Below are 21,197 nucleotides of genomic sequence, written 5' to 3'. Positions count from 1 at the left end.
GTGAGGGGAACAAAAAACCGGCGCAGCTGGAACGGCAAAGCAGGGAAGGAAAAAAAAACCAAACCTGCAGCACAGCCAGGGCGGTAACGCAGGGTGGGGGAAAACAAAAAAAACTGCACGACTGGAGCGGCAAAGCAGGTGAAAAAAACCAACCTGCGGCGCGGCTGGAGCGGCAAAGCGGGGGTGGGGGAACGGCACGGCCGGCAAAGCAGGGGAGAACAAACCAAAAAAACCCCACAGGGCGGCCGGAGCCAGGGGACTCCCTGTGCTGCAGCGTGCGCGCCCGGTCTAATGGGGGGAAGGGGAGGGAGCGAGGGGGGAGAGAGAGCAGGGGGGCAGCCAGGGCTTCACGGGGGGCGCTCACCACCTCCGCGCCGCCTGCCGGGAGGGCTCCGAGCTGCTCCGGTCGGCGGGGAGGGAAGGACGCGGGCTGCCCTGCCAAATTTGCTGCAGGGCGCTCCCCTCCTCTGCCCCCTACAGGGCGGCCAGAGCAGCAAACAAAACAAAACAAATCAAAACAAAAGCGTCAGTGCTGCCCTAGGATTGAGCGGAAGCCGCCCCCTAGAATCTGCCGCCCCAAGCACCAGCTTGCTCAGCTGGTGCCTGGAGCCGGCCCTGGTCTCACCTAGTGCCGGGGATGGGGGGCTGTAACCAGAACAAAGAGACATTTGTTTTTGATGCCACCTGTAGTTGGCACATGTGAGGTTCTGATCAGGTGAGGTGGGGTGGAGGTAGGGTGATCAGATGTCCAGATTTTTGGGTCTTTTTCTTATATAGGCTCCTATTCCCTCCCACCCCCATCTCGAATTTTCACATTTGCTGTCTGGTCACCCTAGGTGGAGGTGGGGGCAGGGGAGGGAGGGCAAAGCAAACGCTGCTGCTGGATTTGAAGAGAGGCTGGACAAGGCTCTGACCCTGAATAACATTTGCACTCAAGTTATGTGTGAGAGAGCGGATCACCTGCAGGGGTCAGGAATACTACCCCGCCCTCTGCAAGGCACGGTGCGCGCCTCTATTATTACTCATCTGTATTATAGCAGCAGCTGGAAGTTGAGATCGGGGCGTGCTAGGCACTGTACAGACGCATGGTAAGAGACAACCTGCTGCCCTGGAGAGCTTGCAGTCTAAAGGGACAAGACAGTCCCAGGTAGTTTTGTTATCCTCATTTTATAGGTGGGGAAGCCAGACGGAGGGTCTATCTAGCCAGCACACCTGAATCAGCTTTGGTTGACCAGCTCACTCAAAACAGCAGTTTAGCCGCAATGTCACGGGTCTGTACTCAGACAACAGCTGTACTGTTCTTTTCAGTGAGGTAGCTCAAAGTTGGCCAGCGCATGCTGCAGTCATCCCTCCTGATTGCAGTGTGGACATATCCTACGTGACTTGACCACGGCCACACAGCCAGTCAGTGGCAGAGCCAGGAACTGATGAGTCCTAGCCTAATACTGTAGCCACAAACCCACCTTTCCAGAGCTCTGCAGCCACCATCCAATTCTTCCTTCCTGCGTATGATAATCACATACCGGCTGCAGATCTGGCAAGATAATTCTGATGGGCAATGATACATATCATTGAGTGACTGCATGTCTCTCCATCCCCAAAGCCTGTGTAATCCTTTACTAGATAAAATTTGCTGGACATCTCACAGTGACAGATAGCTCATTTTTTTTATTAGGGCCCAGATTCTAATCTCAACGGCGCTGGCGTAAATCTGGAACCTTTTCACTGAAGTCAAGAGTTGCTCCAGATTTTACACCAGTAAATCTGCTAACAAGCCAGGAGTAGATTGTGCAGCCCTTACTCACACTGGCAAGCACCTACCCACAGGATTACTCCATGGATAAGAGCTGCCTTTAGCATTTTGCTCCCAAACTGCCTCTAGAAATGAATCTTATGAGAGAGGAAGGCTGGCTTCGTGGTTAGGGTGCTGGCCTCAGACTCAGGACACCAGGGTCCAATTTGCATAATCTTGGGTAAAATCACTTGATCTCTCTGGGCCTTTGATCTCCCCATCTGTTCCTTCCTTTGTCTGTGTTTTCTACTTCGATTATAAATTCATTGGGACAGGGACTGTCTCTTACTAATGTGTCTGTACAGCACCAGGCACACTGGGGCCCCAATCTCAATTGGTGGCTTAGTTTAGGCATGACTATAATATAACTAACACCACAATAAACCCTGTGATCACATAGGACACTTGTCTGCTTTCATCTTCACCTGCCTCCCGCAGGGAGCCTGGGATCTGATTCATCAAACAATAACTCAGTGGATATTAGTAAATCACTGCACACAATTAAGGCCACGACGGTGGCAGTGGATAAGGAGTTGAAAAGCTTTGGATGAAAACAGCAGGGGTTTGAGAGGACGATCTTGATGTTGAGATAATAATCTATTGATATAATAATTCCCTCTTACTGGCAGGGAAAAACAGGACCATAAAGCACTGAGAAATTGAATTGATGCTCTGGGGCCGCGGCTGAGATTAAGAATCTGACAGAAGGTGACAAATCTGGAAGATGAAACAAAGGACCTGATTCTCATCTGACTTAGATGACACAGTTTTTGTACTTGTATAACAATTATTTACTGATATGGTACAACCACTAGAGTGGATGCAGTTGTATCAGTCTAACATATTTCCCTTCCCGAACAGGAATAGCTATCCTGGTAAAAGTATTTATACTGGTATAACTGCACCTACATTAGAAAGGTTGTTGTACCACATTCACTCCACTGGTACAAAGCCATGCCCCTTCTGTATTCACACAGCCCACTGTGTTACTCCAGTTTTACACCAGTGTAACTCACGCAAAGCAAAGGCAGCTGTGAGTCAGTCCCCTCCGTTCTGAAAAGGGATGGCTTGCAGGTGAGAAAGAAAGGTCGGCTATAAAAAAAAGACACTGAAAAATTTAGAACGATTAAACAACCTTTTCAAGTAGGATGCCTTGTTCATTCGACGGGAAAACCAATCAACCCTGCTCCTTGTCTTTCTCTCTGCATAGCCCGAGGACCCCCCCTCACCAAAATGTCATTTCTGCTTCTTTCTTTAGTCCTAACATTTAGCCTTTACATTTTTTTAAAAAAACATTTATCTTATGTGGTTTTGGAGACCTCGCTTTGAATAACTTTTCCTCGGGCTAGAGAGGCGCAGTTCCTGGGTTGGTTTAAGTGATTCTGAGGAGTCAGGCCAGCAGAGTGAAGAAGGTATGTTCAAGGCCGGGGGCTGGATGCTGATCTTGGTTATGCCCATTTAAATCTGGAGTAACTCCACTGATGTCAGTGGAATTACTTCTGGATTTACTGCATGGATCAGAAATAGGAACCTGCCCTCTCTGATCTGTGTATGGTATTTCTAAGACGCTTATCACCTTCTTATCTAGGCACTGGTCGGATCTGATTCACAGCTATTATCTGGCCCGTTTATGCTGCTCTGGCCTGAAAGGGGGCAGACAATTCCCCCTTAGAATAGCCACCCCACTCCCCACAACTGAAAGGCTCTGCACTGGCCCTCCTCCCAGCCCCCTGCATCAGAGTGAGGCCAGAATGCACTGCTTATTACGGTTCTCTGCATCCCAGAGCCCAGAGGGAGCTATGGAAAGCAGACTGTAGGAACAGCCCAGGAGCTGCTCTAATTTACATTGGGGTGGCAGGCAGGCCCCTGAATGGCCTCCTAATACAAGGAATGTAGAGGAGGCTTAAAGCATCCCCACCTTCCCATGTCTGCCTTGCACCTTGTGCTGTGATTTACAGTTGTGCAGTGTGGGGGTAACAGCCCCCCATGAGAATGGCAGCGTTTCACAGCCACTTCGCACAGATGCATGCAGAGAATGACACAAGGGGCAGGCCAAGGGAAGATCCAGGTCCCCCACCCAGCTCTGTACTTTCCTAAGTGACACAATCTCTTTTTATAACTCGCTGACCAGAACAGATGGTGTTTCCACAGGGAGCCTACCAGGGAACAGCATTTGATCCCCTCTCCTCTGCTGCCACATTCTCTGCGGCTTTCCACGGCTGGGTACAGAATCCAGGGAGAGACTCCAAGTCTCGGGCAAAGTTTTCCAGCATTTCTTAACCCCAGAGCTGGCCCTAGGTTTTGCAGGGATCCCCAACCTTGAGGCACCTTCGCTTTTACAGCCCAGGGCCCAAATCATGCAAGAGTTCTCTGCAGGGCTCCTGCCCCTGTTATGCAGGCCAGGCAGGCAGCAGCTGGGACCCTACTGACCAAGCCTGACCTCAGCTCACCTCTCTGCCTGCTGCCCTCTATCACCAAGGAACATCCCTCCCACTCCTGCCCACCCTTGTTGATAAGATTTCTACAGGATCCCCACAGACGCCCTGACTGGGCCCCTTAGCTAAGAAGCGCTAATCCCGGGGCAATCCTGCAGTGACAGAACTGAAGCTGCTGGCGCGCAAGGAAGGAAATAATCAATAGGGAGCTTCGCCGGCAGCTGTTGCATTTGACTGGTGAAAGGGAGGGGAAAGGGGAATGAGCATTTGCCAAAGGGAAGAATTCCATAGGAAATCGGGTTATCATCAGACTTCTCAGTTGGCGTTATAAAGACCTTCTTTCATGCTGACTCCTACGCTTAACGGCCTGACTGCCAGCTGAACTGCACCATGGGTGGTCATTTACACCGGTGCAAGGGGATGTACAACACTAGTGCTGTATCCCCTGTTGCACAGGGCTGGGCAAGGCACGAGCTAGAGAGAACCAGGCCCCTCGAGAACCCTTTGGATTAGTGCTTGGAAGCTGGGTCTAGAACCGGGCTGTAAGGGCCATGTTAACAGCTGCCCTGCAGCCCCTTTGTCACTCCGAGGCTGCTGCAAAAAGAAACCAACCCGCCCCCTCCCCCCAGCGCACTGGACCCTATGCCAGACACTGAGTCATCTCTGCATCCCCTGCACAGGATCCACATGTAGGTTGCCAACCCTCCCGGTTTGGCTGGGGGTCTCTGGGAATCGGGCTCTAGCTCCTAGAGTCTACTGAAGCCAAACTGGGAGACTTAATAGCAACTTCACGCTCCTCTGATCCCTCAGGCTGCCGGGGCCGAATGGGCCCCCCCAACCCAAGTTAGAGCAACAGTGGGGCTGCTCTCACCTGCACCAGGCTGCCTATAGCCCCCCAGGGACTGGTCCAGTAGGAGGGAATAGCAGGTGTACACAATGCTCTGGCCACACGCCATTGCCCCAGGAGCACACCCTCAGGGTACAATCTACACAGCAGCAGGGAGGTGTTCAGGCAGACGTACACACACTAGCTCTGCACAAACTGACACCTAAGAATAACAGAGTGGCAGCTGGGGCTAGCTGCTGAGTACCTATGGAAGGGGCTGTACTGTACTCAGGCAGTGGCCTGACCCACTCTCCATGCCATGTGGCCACAGGGCGATTTTTAGACGCTATATGGCCTCTGCCACAGGCAGGGGATGGTGCAGAGCCATTCGCCAGCCAGGGAAGCCCCCTCCAACCAAGGGCTGGACCCACATTGCAGTGACAAGCAGAGCTGGATGAGAAATTTCTGATTAAATGATTTTTTTGTGTCAGAAAATGCCGGGGAGCTGAACCGAAACATCCGCTTCGGGCGTTTTCAAAACAAAGTTGCATTTTTCAGTCTGAAGCCACATTTCAATGTGAAATTGTAGCTCGTTTGCAGAGTGTAAAAGGTCAAAAAGAATGCGAAGGGGTCAAAATCTGAACACACCATTGCCAAGTTATCGAAGCGAGCCGTTCTGATTAACTTGATCCAAATGCTTTCCTTCCGATTACCTGTTCCTGGAGAGCTGAGATTTGGGCTTTTTGCCCTGATTTGGGATGGAGAACATTTTTTCATCTTGAAAATTCTCTCGAGATGGGAAAACTGGTTCTTGCTCAGCTCTAGTGACAAATCAGCCCTTGTATGCAGAAGGGTCTGATTTACAAGGGAGGATTAATGTGCTTCCATATCATGTTTTGATTTGTCCTTTCCCTCCCCAATTAAAAAGCTTCCAGTTTAAGGGGGAGGTGGTTTCAGGACTGCATTGGTCAGGTGTATCTCTCGGGGTGTGTGGGGGGAGGTAATACACCTTGATTGCAATGCAATCATCTCTGACTGCAGCTTCTAGCACAGCCATGAGAAAAGGGACTGACAGAGGTTACATCAATATTGTACTTGGATTAAAGAAACCAGGAGATGGATCCATCTCTCGTCTAAGTTTATTGAAGCCAATAGGGAAAAACCGGGCTCAGGGAAAGAAAAATCACAGACATGTCCTTGGAATTAATCTCTCTCCACTCACTTTACTAAGTTCGTCCTACAACAAATCCTGGTCCTCTGTGGGAACTTGAGGAGCAAGAATTTAGGAGTTTAATTTATCTGGACCCCTCACCTCCCCTGCTCCCTGCACAAGAGATGGGGTAAGGAGAGGCTTGTTCTCCCTGGCCCCAGTCCCTGATTGCTCCCAGGTGCAGCTCTAGCTGATGCCGGGGACAGAGGAAGGTTATTTAGGGTAGGTGACAGCCATGTGGCAACAAGAGTTGCAGCTGGTCACACATGGAGACATGCTCTGCCCTGTGCTAGGTTGTCAGACAAGGACTCTGCAGAACACGCACTGGGGGGATACAGCTTACTGGGGATGTGTATGTGACGGTGGCCAAGAACACATAGGAGAGGTAAAGTTACAGAGATTCCATGTGCGGCCAGAGAATGTGCCTTTAAAATACAGGTGGGTGAATGCCCATAATGTACCAAAAGGCTCTGCTAGAGCCGTCATTAATGGGATTCAGCATTAAACAAACCAGCCATTCCTTAAACTGATGGGAAACCAACAGCACAATCGGGATGCTATTCTGAAGGCCGAAGGACTCTCTTGTTCTACTGGAGACTGATCCTGTGAGGTGCTGAGGGGGCTCGACCCCTCACAGGATTGGGCCCCTATTTCCCAGCTACAGCAAAAGAGGAAAGAAATATATGGTCAAAACCTAAGGTCTAAGAGGGGATAGTCAAGCAGGCCCTTCTATGACTGTATAATCCAGGCCACATCTCAGGGAGATTGCGTGGTGATGCTAGACAGCACAGGCTGGGAGCGAAGGAGTCAGAGGGAATCACAGGGTCTGCCTGAGTCCAGCAGCCTCAATAACCAATTTCTTGAGCACTAACTGGAGACTCGAGTTCAATTCCTTGCTCTGCCACAGACGGCGCCTATGGCCTTGAATGAGACACTTAGGCCTTGTCTACACTACAAGACTATTTCGAATCAACTTAGTTCGAATTTGTAGATTCGACCTTATGAAGTCGAATTTGTGTATCCATACTAAATACACTAATTCGAATTTCTGAGTCCACATTCACGCGGCCAGCGTCGACTTTGGAAGCGGTGCACTGTGGGAAGCTATCCCACAGTTCCCGCAGTCCCCGCTGCCCATTGGAATGCTGGGTAGAGCCCCCAATGCCTGCTGGGTGGAGAAATGTGTCGAGGGTGGTTTTGGGTAAGTGTCATCATTGAACCGTCAATCACAACCTCCCTCCCTCCCTCCTTGAAAGCGCATGCGGGCAATCTGTTCGTGCACTTTTCTGGTCAGTGACAGCGCGGACGCCACAGCACTGCAAGCATGGAGCCCGCTGCGATCATCGCCGTTTTCTCCTCCTCGCACTTTATCGTCCACCTCTTCCACAGTCAGCTGATGAGAAATTGGGCTACTTTTCAATGGTGCTGCAAGCACTGGGGGACCATAGGGGACGTTTTGCAAACATCAACGTCGGGTGGCCGGGCAAGGTTCATGATGCGTGTGTTTTCAGGAACTGTGGGCTGCTCAGACGCCTGCAGGAAGGTAGTTTCTTCCCGGACCACGAAATAACTGTTGTGGATGAGCAGATTCCTAAAGTCATCCTCGGGGACCCAGCCTGCCCGCTAATGCACTTGCTCATGAAGCCCTATACAGGGGCCTGGGACAGCGACAAGGAACTCTTCAAATACCAGCGAGCAGCGTGACCTGTGACTGTTCAGTTTCTTTACAGAGAAGCTGAACCTGCCCCTGTTTCTTTACCCACTGACTGTTGACTCTCCTCTTCGGTTACATACCCCATTCACCCCGTTTCCCCCACTTCCAACACACGTGTAAACATAAAATACATGTCCCATTGTTACTGAAGAAAGGTTTCTTTATTCATGACTTTGCATTAAAGGGTTGAAACTGGGAGGCAGACTGTGCTGGGTAGGGTGTGCGGTGATGTAAAGAACGCCTCTAAACTCAACGAATGACAGGCTCCTGCTCCTAGAGCGGTCCGCAGTGCCGGAATGCTTCTTTCAACGGAGCCTGCCATCCCTCTTTTTCGAATTCTGTGTGCGGGGGGATATGTGACCTTGTGGCGGAGGAGTACGGATACAGATTCCTTTGCTGCGTGACTCAGCGGTCCAGGACAAGGACCGCTGTATAAGATCTGTAACCGCCCTCCCCCGCTACAAAGTCACATCCCCCCCGCCCACACAGAACCTGGAAACCACCTCCCATACCGACCATGGTGCCTACTGACTGCACTGTGTGTGTGACCCGCTGCTGATCCTGCCCCCGTGTCTGTACCCTGGGAAAGGTGACTGTCCTATGCAATTAACAACCCCCTTCCCCACGCCCCCCATTCAAACACAGTCTTCTTTGAAAAAACATGACGGAAACAGTAATTAACAGCAAAGTATTTTTATTACTTAAGTAGACACTTAGGGGATGGAACTGGGATTGGGACTTGTGTGAGTCCGGAAGGGAACGACTTCTGCAAATGTAGGCTATGAGAGCTTTTGGGTACTTGAGCACTCTGCTGGGGTGCAGTGACAGTTTACACGGCCTCTGGCGCCCCTCCTTCTGGTTATTTTGGGTGAGGGAGGTATGGGACTTTGTGGCGGGGGAGGGCGGTTGCAGATACACTGCAGGGGGGCTCTGTCTTCCTGCGGTCCTGCAGAACATCCACAAGGCGCCTGAGCGTGTCCGTTTGCTCCCTCACTAGTCCAAACATTGTTTGAGTCGCCTGCTTGTCTTCCTCACGCCACCTCTCCTCCCGTTCGCTGTGTGAGCGCTGGTACAGAGAGACGGTCTCCCTCCACTGGCTCTGCTGGTCCGCCTCGGCTAGGTAGCAGCCCATACGTTCATCGAACATCTTGTCCCTTGTCTTTTTCTTTCTCCGCCTAATCTTTGCCAGCCTCTGCGAGGGGGATGCTGTGGCAGGTCTGGAGACAGTGGAAGCTGTGAGATGGGAAAGAGGGAGTGAATTCCTTGCAAAGATACATTTTTGCGAACAATTAACTGAGTCTAGGCTGTCTCTGTGAATTCTGGGTTGAGACCCCTGTGCCTGCTGGGGCACAAATCATTTTCGCGGTGGATTCTGGGTAAATGTCGCCAGTCATTCCTTCCTCCGGGAAAGCAACGGCAGACAATCATTTCAAGCCCGTTTTCCCAGAATTGCCCTGGCATACGCCATAGCGTGGCAACCATGGACACTGTTTTGCCTTTTGTGTATGTCACCGTATGTGTACTAGATGCCGCTGACAGAGGCGGTCCAGCAGCGCTACACAGCAGCATGCTTTTGCTTTTGCATGACAGCAGAGATGGTTACCAGCCATATTGTACCATCTACCATACCATAAATTGGTAATAAGATGGTAATAAGATGGGCATGGTTACCTGTCCTTTTGCACTGCACCATTTGGTGCTGTCATAAGTGCCCCTGGACGAGCAGCCAGGGGCGCAAAAGCAAAAATTGGGAATGACTCCCTGAGTCAATCCCTCCTTTTTGGTATCTAAAAATAGAATCAGTCCTGCCTAGATTATGGGCAAGTGTACTAGAGAACCACTGCATCATAGAACCAGATAGCACAGCTGCTCTGTGTCCGATCCTGCATAAATTTGGAGCTGTATGCTATTCACAGGGGGTGCTCCTGCAACAACACCACCTGTTCATTCCGGCCTTCCCACAGCCTTCCTGGGCTACCATACCATTGTCCCACCACTTGTGTGATGAAGTAATAAAGAATGCAGGAATAAGACACAGTGACTTGTTTGTGAGAAATGAGTGGAAGGAAGCCTCCAGCTGCAATGATAGTCCAGGCAGGACATTAATTACTGTGGATGAAGGAGCCCATCATCCCTCTGCTAGTCCAGGGGCAATTCAATCTTTTCTTTACACAGGAAGGGTGGGGGCTGATGGAGCTCAGCCCCCTGTTGCAATGATGAGGACGGTTACCAGCCATACTGCACCATCTACCATGAAAAATTAGGGCCAGGCGCCCTTGATCGACCTCACAGATGCTAGTACGCATGGTTACCAGTTCTTTTGCACTGCCCCATGTGCCAATAGGCTGATGATGAGGACGGATACCAGTCATTTTGTACCATCAGCCATCCATAGCGTGGGGGGAGCAAGGATGTTGGTGTTGAGTGCTGCACCATCGCGTCTATCTGCAGCATTCAGTAAAGATAGGGTGACATGTAAAAGAGTCAAGAGAGGATTGTTTTCCCTTTCACTTCTGGTGGTGGGTGGGGTGTGTGCGCAAATTGCCGAACTATGCCCTGACCCACCGCAGACACTGTGTTTGACCCTAGAAGCATTTGGAGCTCATCCAAGAATGCAAATACTTTTCGGAGACAGCAGGAACTGTGGGATACCTTGCGTCCTCATTCCCCCCTCCTTCCATGAGCGTCCATTATATTCTTTGGCTTTCCGTTACGCTCGTCACACAGCTGCGTGCTGAGTCTGTGCTATGCCGTCTGTCCGTGGATTTATTAAAAATACTTTGGACCAGGCGCACCATAACAGTAATTCCACTACTTAGATGCATGAGTCTCCTAGCGAGATCACCGTGAGGACGGGCACTGAAGGAGATAGAGAGCGCATGCTGCGTGAAATCTATCACGAACCACGGACCGATGCAGCTGTGCTCGGGGAGGCAATGCTCCCTGAATACCGCATGAAAGCCTCGCGCGGAAAAGGGTGCTATCACGGAGCACCCAATAAGGCAGCTCTCCCCAGGAACCTCCTGCTGATGCTTATCGATTAACGGAAGGAGAGCTTCGTGGAGATCTCCCAGGAGGATTTCTGTTCTATCCCCATATATAGAGAGACCTCCTTTTCACAGAGTTAAGATTCCTGTTATATTAAGAATAAAAGTTAACATGGCTAAAGCACTTACCGACTGCTCCTTCCCCTGATTCAGGATCCGGGTTCATGGCCGGGGAGGGTTGGTAGGGGATCTCCGTGAGGGTGATGAATAGATCCTGGCTGTCGGGGAAACCAGCGTTGTAAGCGCTCTCGCCTGCCTCGTCCTCCACAAACACTTCCTCATCTTCCCCGTCCGTGAACATCGTCGAGGAACTGTCCGTTGACACTGTCCCATCATCAGAGTCCATGGTCACTGGTGGGGCAGCGGTGGCAGGCTCCGTAGCGTCCGTTTGCCGCTTTGATTTTTTGGTAGCCTTGTCTGGGGTCCTTGGTTTTCACGCGGCGATGCGTTGCATGACGGCTGTATCCTCTGTCTGGATCATGGCTTTGGAGACCTTCTCGTAGGTCTTTGCATTCCGTTTGTTGGAGCGCAGCTCCGAAAGCACAGACTCCTCGCCCCACACACCGATCAGATCCAAGAGTTCCCGGTCAGTCTATGCCGGGTCCCTCTTTCTATTCAGAGATTACATGAACTCTGCTGGAGAGCTCTGCATCGCTGCCGGTGCTGCTGAGCTCGCCCCGATGTCCAACCACGAAATGAGATTCTAACTGTCCAGACAGGAAAAGGAATTCAAATTTTCCCGGGTCGTTTCCTGTGTGGCTGCTCAGAGCATCGAAGCTCGGACTGCTGTCCAGAGCGTCAACAGAGTGGTGCACTGTGGGATAGCTCCCGGAGCTACTAAGTTCGATTTGCATCCACACCTAGCCTAATTCGAGCTAGCCATGTCGAATTTAGCGTTACTCCACCTGTCGGGGTGGAGTACCAAATTCGAACTAAAGAGCCCTCTAGTTCGAATTAAATGGCTTCCTGGTGTGGACGGTTGAGCGGTTAGTTCGAATTAACGCTGCTAAATTCGATTTAAAGTCCTAGTGTAGACCAGGCCTTATGGTACATCTACATTGGGCTAGAAGGGTGCGATTCCCTGCTGGAGGAGACAGCTCTGCACTAGCTCTGATTGAGCTAGCACGCTAACGATAGAGAGGAGGCGTAGCCGTGCGAGCAGCGGGAGGGGCTAGCTGATCCTGTCTGAGACCATAGGTATGTACGGGAGGCAGTTAGCCCCTCCTGCCACCATGGCTACCCTGCTACTTGTAGCTCAGTCAGAGCGAGCAGGGGCATGCCTCCTTGAGCTGAAAATCACACCGTCAGCTCAGTGTTAATGGCCACACCCCGAGTCGCTCCGTGGCTCTGTTCCCCATTATCTGTCACACGGGGAGCCCAGCACTGCCCTGCCTCACGGGATATTCTGAGCACAAATACATTAAAGACTGTGAGGTGCTCAGATGCCATCGGGTAATGCGGGCCAGATAAGTCCCTGAGAGAGACAGAATCCTAGCTCTTCTCTATTGTGAGAGGCCACATGGATAGGGTGGCCAGATGTCCCAATTTTATAGGGACAGTCCCGATTTTTGGGGCTTTTTCTTATATAGGCACCTATTACCCCACAACCCTGTCGCGATTTTTCACACTTGCTGGCTGGTCACCCTACACACGGATGGCCATTGTATATCAGGATTATAACACTCTTGCCTTAAACTAGTCAAGTATCTTTTCATTAAAGGGAGGTCAAACAGACCAGGGCCAACACTTCATCCCCATAGCTGCCTAAATCTAGGCTCCCACATCCATAACAGCTGGTCTGCTCCTCACAGGTGCTGAGCACCCACTGAGGTCAGTGTTAACCATGGGTGCTCAGCACCTCTGCGGGGATTTACGCCACTGCAGGGGATGCAGCGGGCCCAGCGTTGATCCTGTGTTGTGCCTCAGCTTTCACCGAGAAACAGCTGGTCTCCCTGAGACTAAACTGGCTGGGACTAGATCTCAGCCTCCTCGGATCAGTTTGGTGGCTGCTTCACCACTGGCACCTCAGGCGTCAGCTACAGAGGCCACCCTCTCGGAGGGAGTCAGTCCATGGTCACTGGAGCCTGTATCTCCCCATTCTTGCTAGGAAAGGTTGCTCCAGTGCTTCTCTTCTGGCACGTTCCCCGTTGTGAGAGGCAGGGTGTGCGGCACGACAGACCAGGCAGGGAGAGCAGAATATAAAGGGAGCAGAGGGTGGAGCGGAATCCATTGGATCAGCAGAGGCAAAAGCCAGCAGTAGGGGTGTCTTACTCTGGTGGTGTCCTGTGGATGGGGCCAGGGCCACAACGCGGGGTGGGGTTCTTGCTGTGGCAGCTGTCCAGGTCTTGGGCACCCCAAAAGGCTAAAAGAGGCTGTGGTCGGAAAGCGAGTGTGGCAGGGAACATCAGTGAGCAGGGATGATGGCATCATTGCTGGTGGCTGTGAACTCAGAGGTGTCCCCCACCCAGAGCTGGGGGCAGGAGATGGGAGCTGTTGGCCCTGGGGAACCACCTGAAAGAAGCGGCTCAGCTAGACACTTATTATGGGATGCTGCATCTCGGGCCAACTCCCTTGGGACCCTCGTGGACTGCAGGTGAGTGCCCTAAGTGGCTGTGGGATATGACATGGGGCTCCCATACTCTCTCCTGGTGAAGCTTTGCACGGCTTTTCAACACAACTGCCGTGCTTAACGCGGGTGTGCAAAGGAGCAGCTTGTTTGGGGGCTAGCTGCGCTTGGCGAAACACGGCAACCCTGGAACATGGCACCAGTGAGGAGGACACAGTAACTCAAGCACGGCTCTGCCGTGTGGCTGCTCACCCCTGGGCGCTGATCACCCCATCTAAATCTGCAGTGAAGACGGGCCCTCTGAGGCTGGGAGCGTCCTGCCCTTTCCACAGGCCATAAGGAGATTGCCTGTCTTTACTGACACAAGAGGAAGTTAATTGCAGCAAGGAGCTGACCAGTGGGCCCTAGCCAGGCTCATTATTATGACTCCGGGATGTGACGTACCAAAATTAATACCAGAGGTTCAGTTTCACCCCACGTAATGATCTCCTCATCAGAGCCTCCTCCATCTCATCAGCCCACCTGCCTGTAATTATAGATTAATTTGACAGCCCATCCCTCCCTATCATATCTCCTCCCCACCTCGGGGAAAACAGGCACACATCTGGTGGAAAGGTCAAGAGATAACTTTCATTCTCTTGCCACCGCGGAGTCAGCCGCACGCCACGGGCTGTGAAATAACTGCACTCCCAGCGAGTTATAAATTACAGCAGTAAAAGCCGGCTTCTTTCAGCCAATCTCACCTAAGCCAGTAAAGGAGACTATGAGCTTTTATGCTCAGACAGCTAGAGTGCCATTAGCTCTTTGTTACAGAAAGTCAGCATCCTGGAAAGGCGCCTGCAACGGGCTCATTCTATCTCCACCATCACAGCGCAGATGAAAAAGCATAATTCTTCTTTTGCTTTGTCTGAGGAAGGGTGTTGGGGGGGACTAATCTAATTTTTTCCCCTGTGAGGAACCATCTAGTCCCTTTAGTGCTTGAGCAAACAAGATTGTGTCTTAAAGTCCCTTCTCTTTGTGATAACAGATTGTTCTGAAAGCTCCCAGAGAAGCAGCAAAGATAGATGCCCTGAATTGGGGTAGATACTAGATGCACCCAATAGGGATTAAGTTAATGGACAAATGTGTGAGACGCTGATCAAAAGTACCTCCTCTTGAATCACCAGGTCGACCTGATCTGGCTGCTTTGTGATGCTCCACTGGTGCAAAGCGCCATAAATCCAGCAGACGTACCCCTCTGGCTGTATAGGCCATTTTCAGAGACAACCCCGCCTTCGGCTAGAGCAGGTAGACATTATTGCCAAATTTACCGAAGAGCTCAGGGCCAGATTTTCAAGCGCAGGGCACCCACTACTGGGGATGGATTTTCAAAAGACCTCAGCACCCAATGTGTGTACCCTCTTTGAAAATCTGGCCTGGTTTGTGAGTGCTATGCCCTACTGAAAATCCTGGCCTATCATTTTAGCCCCCGAGAGAGACAGAGACAATACAAATCAGAGGGACAGTTTGGCCAGCATCACTGGGGATTCCTTACTCCCAGCCTCCTCCCTGAATCTACAACATTTCTGCATGAGTTCTCCCCAAAAATCTGCGAGCCTTTCAGTGACACAGGTAAGTAATTCAACTAGAGAGTTATCACCCCATGGAGGTGAGAGGGGGTCTCACTTCTCCCAGGACTATCATCTCAGCCTGTCTGCAAGCTCCTATGATCAGGGCATCAGTCTACAGACCTGGGGAAAACCTTTAAACCTCCAATACTTGGGGTCTTCTGTGCCTGCTGTTTTCAGGCATCAGAGCCCATCTCAGACAGTAGCTTGCGGAGCGATAGCTGGTCTCTGATACTGAAATTAGATCACGCATGGAGTATGCTGGCTCTTCGGCATTCCTGAGCTTATGCCCAGCTGTTAAGCTGGCATTGGGTCTATTCACAAGGGGGTCTTTCAGTTGGGCATAAGTGCCAATCCTGCCTGGGTCATGACAAGAAGCTACATCCATGCTCGTTGTACCAGCAATGGCTACCTTGCTTTGGAACCTATTTTTCTAATCTGCTCGAGTCCGGGGATTCTCCACGGTGAAGACAGGCTGGTGTAGCCCTGCCAACCAAGCTGAGCCGCTAACGCTCCGTGTCAGAAAGCAGAGCAGGGGTTGTGGACTAATCCCAAGGGGCAACTTAATTGTCTGGGGAGGACCCGATGGAGTAGCCTGGTATTTACTTTGCACCAGGGGTGATGTGCTTGGGGCATGGGAGCTGAAGAGGCTGCTAAGGACCTTTCTGGTTCCCCTTACCTCCCCTTGTATGAGTGACAGGGCGGTGGCTCAGCCCTTGGGCTGTCCCAAGACCATCCCAGAATTAAGGAATTGCCACGGAAGCTTCTTTGTGAGCGCGTAGCATCAGGACAAGTTAGCCACGGAAAGGCTATGAGTACCCTACGGTCCAGCCAAAGCAAGTTTATTCTCCTAGGGCCCAATCCTGCTCCTGTCCAAGCCAAGGGCGCAGAATCAGGAGCAGGCTCCTAAGGCAGTAGCTGACTTGCCAGCGTCTAGACTTGGATCTGCTCTTTAACGTCTCTCCAACTCCAGCCATAAACTTCCTGCGCCCCCCACCCTCCTCTGCCAAAACCTCCCTGCTCTAGTCCAGCCTTGTCTGGGGGACATGAAATACACAAGCAGACACATTGCTCCTCCTCAAGTCGCCGCACCCAGAATGGCTCCCGAGGACTCCGTGGGAGAAGAGCACCCTCCCAAGTGTCGCCTCTTACACAGCCCAGGCAGTGACTCCACTGTGACGTTACAGCCTATATGATTTTATAAAAATATGCTAATGAGTGAATATAATGTCACTGGAATATGCTTCATGCAAAAGGTCTCTTGTAAGGTATCATTACAAAGCTTATAATCTACTGAGTGTGATCGTCCTATTTCTATAAATGTATCATTCTTGTATCTGAAACTAGAAATATGAAATATAAATCTAAGGGCCTATTGTAATTATGCAAAGTGTGGGCCATTAATGGTGGTTTGGAATCTTGATGACTCCCATTAACCAGGGCAATTGACTGGATGGCTCTGTTTGCAGGCAGCCTTCCTGTGAGTCAGGCTGGGAGGAATGAAGGCTTGGGGTCTTACAGTGACATGTGATCATGTCACCTGAACTGGAATCCATCTTTAACCTGGTGCTTTTCCATTGAGAAGGAGGGGGTGGGAACCCAGAGAGGGATAAAAGGATTCCCGCCTTATGCAAAAGTTATATAAAGGGGTGGAACAGAACAAAGGGACGAGAGGAGCCATAATGAAGAATCCCCTAGCTACCACCTGAGATAGAAGAAGAGCTGTACCGGGGAAAGAATTGTGCCCAGGCCTGGAAGGTGTCCAGTCTAAGAAAAAACTTACTGAAGCATCTCTGAGCGTGAGATTATCTGTATTCAGTTTGCTTAGACATAGATTTGCGCATTTTATTTTATTTTGCTTGGTGACTTACTTTGTTCTGTCTGTTACTACCTGGAACCACTTAAATCCTACTTTCTGTATTTAATAAAATCACTTTTTACTTATTAATTAACCCAGAGTATGTATTAATACCTGGGGGAGCAAACAACTGTTTCTCTCTCTCTCAGTGTTATAGAGGGCCAATAATTTATGAGTTTACCCTGCATAAGCTTTATACAGGGTAAAACAGATTTATTTGGGTTTAGACCCCATTGGGAGTTGGGCATCTGAGTGTTAAAGACAGGAACACTTCTGTTAGCTGCTTTCAGGTAAACCTGCAGTTTTGGGGCAAGTAATTCAGACCCTGGGTCTTCGCTGGAGCAGATGGGAGTGTCTGGGTCAGCAAGACAGGGTGCTGGAGTCCTGAGCTGGCAGGGAAAACAGGAGCAGAGGTAGTCTTGGCACATCAGTTGGCAGCTCCCAGGGGGGTTTCTGTGATCCAGCCTGTCACATCCGCCCTCAGCTAGCAGCCAAGAAACTCACTCGGCCCAAGTGCCTGCTCTCTGCTCGTGGATGCTCGCCCTAGGAGTTCTTCGCATTACGGGAGAGAGCACATCCGTCAGCTACGCATTCATCTCATGCCCTTTGCTGCCATCGCACTGTTCACTCTGCTTGGGTGTTATATCACTTCCTCACAGCCCCACCCTACGTCCGTCTTGTCTATCCAGATTGTAAGCTCTTCGGGGCAGGGACCATATTCTATTCATAGAATCATAAAATCTCAGGGTTGGAAGGGACCTCAGGAGGTCATCTAGTCCAATCCCCTGCTCAAAGCAGGACCAAACCCAACTAAATCATCCCAGCCAGGGCTTTGTCAAGCCTGACCTTAAAAACCTCTAAGGAAGGAGATTCCACTACCTCCCTAGGTAACCTATTCCAGTTCTTCACCACCCTACTAGTGAAAAAGTTTTTCCTAATGTCCAACCTAAACCTCCCCCTCTGCAACTTGAGACCATTACTCCTTGTTCTGTCATCTTCTACCACTGAGAGCAGTCTAGATCCATCCTCTTTGGAACCCCCTTTCAGGTAGTTGAAAGCAGCTATCAAATCCCCCCTCATTCTTCTCTTCTGCAGACTAAACAATCCCAGTTCCCTCAGCCTGTGTATGTACAGCACCTCGCACAACGGGCCCCCACTCTCAGGTGGCTTTTAGGCACTGCTATAAGAAACAGGATTATCCTTAACAATAATGTCACCTGGTTTGTGTGTGCAAAGCTCTCACCCTGCCCTAAGATGCCACAAAGGATGGAGATCAGCGGGAAATTCTTGGACACCAGACTTTGCTTATTTGCTATGGGCTGGGAATTTGTACCTGTATCGGTGGGAGAACAACTGTGGGCTGCCTCCCATCAAGAGGCAAATAACCTTCAGCAACACAAATATAACGGCCCAAAGCACAGCCCAAAGAAGCAAGCTGGGGAAACTTTTGAAGGCTTTTGGGTAATACAGAGCAGGCTCCATCATCTCTATCATTTAGTATCATTAACTAAACTTCCATCCACCCTGCTACTTCATCCCTAGGCAGCAGCTGAGCAGGGAGCTGGTGGATGCCAGTGGTACCAAAGTGTTGGGCTTCGGCACCTAAAGTGGCAGTTAAGCACCCAAGCTCCAATTTCACTCGGTACCCACTGAAAAACAAGTTTAAAGCTTCCTCTGAAACACCTGATATTGGCCACGGTGAGTGACTGGATACTGGGCTGGACATGGGTAATTAAAGTTACTTATAGGACCCCTATTGCAGTAGCAGCTGGCATCGCACAGTCTTCCCTGTGTTTGTTCTCCCACCATCCCTGCAAGGTAGGGCAGGACGGTTATCTCCACGTTACAGAGAGGGAGCTGAGGCACAGAGCCGCAATCATAGGTGGGCTCCTAACTTTCACTGAAATTAATAGAAGTGCAGAGTCTAAACACTGTTGCGGATCTGGCCCAGACTAAATGACTTGCCCAAGGTCCCATAGGAAGTTGGTGGCAGAAAAGCAAACTGGACCCTGATTTCCCAAGAGCCAGGCTAATGACTTTACCACTGGACCAGCCTTCCTCTCCACTACAGTAATTTGTACCCGCACAGGCAAAGCTATAGAGATGCTTCTCTGGTCACCCAGGGAAGCAGGAAAAATGGCGTACGTGACATGGCATCAGAGTAACGAGACGATCGGATTCATCCCTTTCCATAGCAAGCACCACACTCAGAGCAGCTAGTTCTCACAACATATTTTTTTCATAAATCCCCTGCTCCAGGAGTTACACAAGACTCTCCGCTTTCATTTATTCATATGGTAAGTTCTAGCAGGGCCGCCCAGAGGGGGGGGGCAAAGGGGGCAATTTGCCCCGGGCTCCGCAGGGGCCCCCAAGAGAAGAGCTGAGGCTCCCGCCTCCGCCCCTCTCCTGGAGCCTCGGCGCATCAAGCGCCCAGACTCCGGCCGAGCCCCTGAGCCCCGCCCCGATCCGCATGGTGAGGGGGCGGGGCTGGGAGCTCCAACGGGCCCTGAGCCCCGTCCCGCTCAGAGCGGCGTGGGGAGGGGGCGGGGCAGCTGCCTCCGCTCAGCGTGGAGCTCACAGCCCTGCCCCCTCACCACGCGGCTCTGAGCGGGACGGAGCTCAGGCCCTGCCGGCGACGCACTCGGTAAGAAGCCGGGGCCGAGGCCGGGGCCGGGGCCGAGAAGCGGAGGCCGGGGCCGGGGCCGGGGGGGGAGAAGCGGCGGCCGGGGCCAGGCGGGGGGCGGGGAGAAGTGGGGGCCGGGGCCGGGGCCAGGGCCAGGCGGGGGGGGGGAGAAGCGGCGGCCGGGGCCAGGCGGGGGGGGGGGGGAGAAGCGGGCCCCGCGGCCGTCGAAGCGCCGCCCGGACTTCGGCGGCGGGGGGCCCCTTCTGGTCCGGGACCCGCTGCCGATGTGCCCCGAAGGCCCGTGGCGGGGACCCCCCCCCCGCCACCGAATTACCGCCGAAGACCGGGCTGCACTTCGGCGGCGGGTCCCGCTCCGGCGGTAATTCGGCGGTGGGGGGGCTCCCGCCGCGGGTCTTCGGGGCACTTCGGCGGCGGGTCCCGCTCCGGCGGTAATTCGGCGGTGGGGGGGCTCCCGCCGCGGGTCTTCGGGGCACTTTGGCGGCGGGTCCCGGAACGGAAGGGCCCCCCGCCGCCGAAGACCCCGGGCCCCCGGAATCCTCTGGGCGGCCTGAGTTCTAGCTCTCATGGTTGCAGGAAAAAAGGCTTGAAAACACAACCTGCATGCACTCAAAAGGCTCTAGCACCTGGAGGCAAAGCAGAAAGTCCCCAGATTTTAAAATCTGGTGGGTTTTAAAGCCAAGTTTTTAAGGGACCTGCTTGAAGATTCTTGAACGCTTGGGGTTGGCAATACTGCAGCCTTGTCAGGACACCAGGGCAGACTAGGTGCTCATCTAACTTTTGTTTGACCACCATCCATGCCAAGTGCCTCAGTGCTAGATACTAAACCCCATGATGGGAAGAGGAAACAGCAGCCAGAAGAAGAAAAACATAAAACTTACCAGCTAAAAAAGCAGGAAATGTAGCAAGCAGCAGCCTCTAGAAAATGGCCCCCGAGGGCTGCAGCTGTGTGACTGGGCCACACTTAAAGGGCCAGCCCTAGAAAAGCCTGCTGAGAAAAAAGTTCCTTTCAGAAGAGAGAGAGTTAGTAACAGCCTAGGAGCTGCTCTTTTGGAAAGGGGCCAGAGGGAGTGCATTTCTTCCTGCCACTTACAGGGGCGGCTCTACGTTTTTGGCCGCCCCAAGCAGTCACGCCCGGGAGGCGCCCCGGAGCCGCGGGAGCAGCGGACCTCCCACGGGCATGACTGCGGAGGGTCCGCTGGTTGCGCGGCTCGGCTGGACCTCCCGCAGCTGCGGGCGGTTCGCTGGTCCAGCGGCTCCGCTTGAGCTACCGCAGCCATGCCTGCAGGAGGTCCAGCCGAGCCGCGGGACCAGCGAACCGTCCGCAGTCATGCCTGCGGCAGGTCCGGTCGTCCCGGGGCTCCGGTGGACCTCCCGCAGGCATGACTGCAGCAGGTCCGCCGGCCCAGCCTGCCGCCCCCCCGGGAAAGGGCCGCCCCACGCGCGTGCTTGCCGCGCTGGGGTCTAGAGCCGGCCCTGGCCACTTAAGATGCATCCACCG

At 52.3% G+C, this 21,197-nt stretch overlaps 1 protein-coding gene across 1 annotated transcript in view; it reads right to left on the bottom strand.

The window, feature by feature from the left end:
• IP6K3 (inositol hexakisphosphate kinase 3) overlaps positions 1-20,633 on the bottom strand; it is a 50,871-nt gene extending 30,238 nt beyond the window's left edge. The window contains exon 1 of the mRNA XM_045015522.1: positions 20,578-20,633. The gene's annotated coding sequence lies outside the window, so the exon portion shown is untranslated. The remainder of the gene's footprint in view (positions 1-20,577) is intronic.
• Positions 20,634-21,197: the final 564 nt, after the last annotated feature.

This window comes from Mauremys mutica, chromosome 4 (assembly GCF_020497125.1).
Source record: "Mauremys mutica isolate MM-2020 ecotype Southern chromosome 4, ASM2049712v1, whole genome shotgun sequence".
Lineage (NCBI taxonomy): Eukaryota > Metazoa > Chordata > Testudines > Geoemydidae > Mauremys > Mauremys mutica.
The sequence above is the reverse complement of the archived record's forward strand: the minus strand, read 5'-3'. Positions and strand labels throughout refer to the sequence as shown.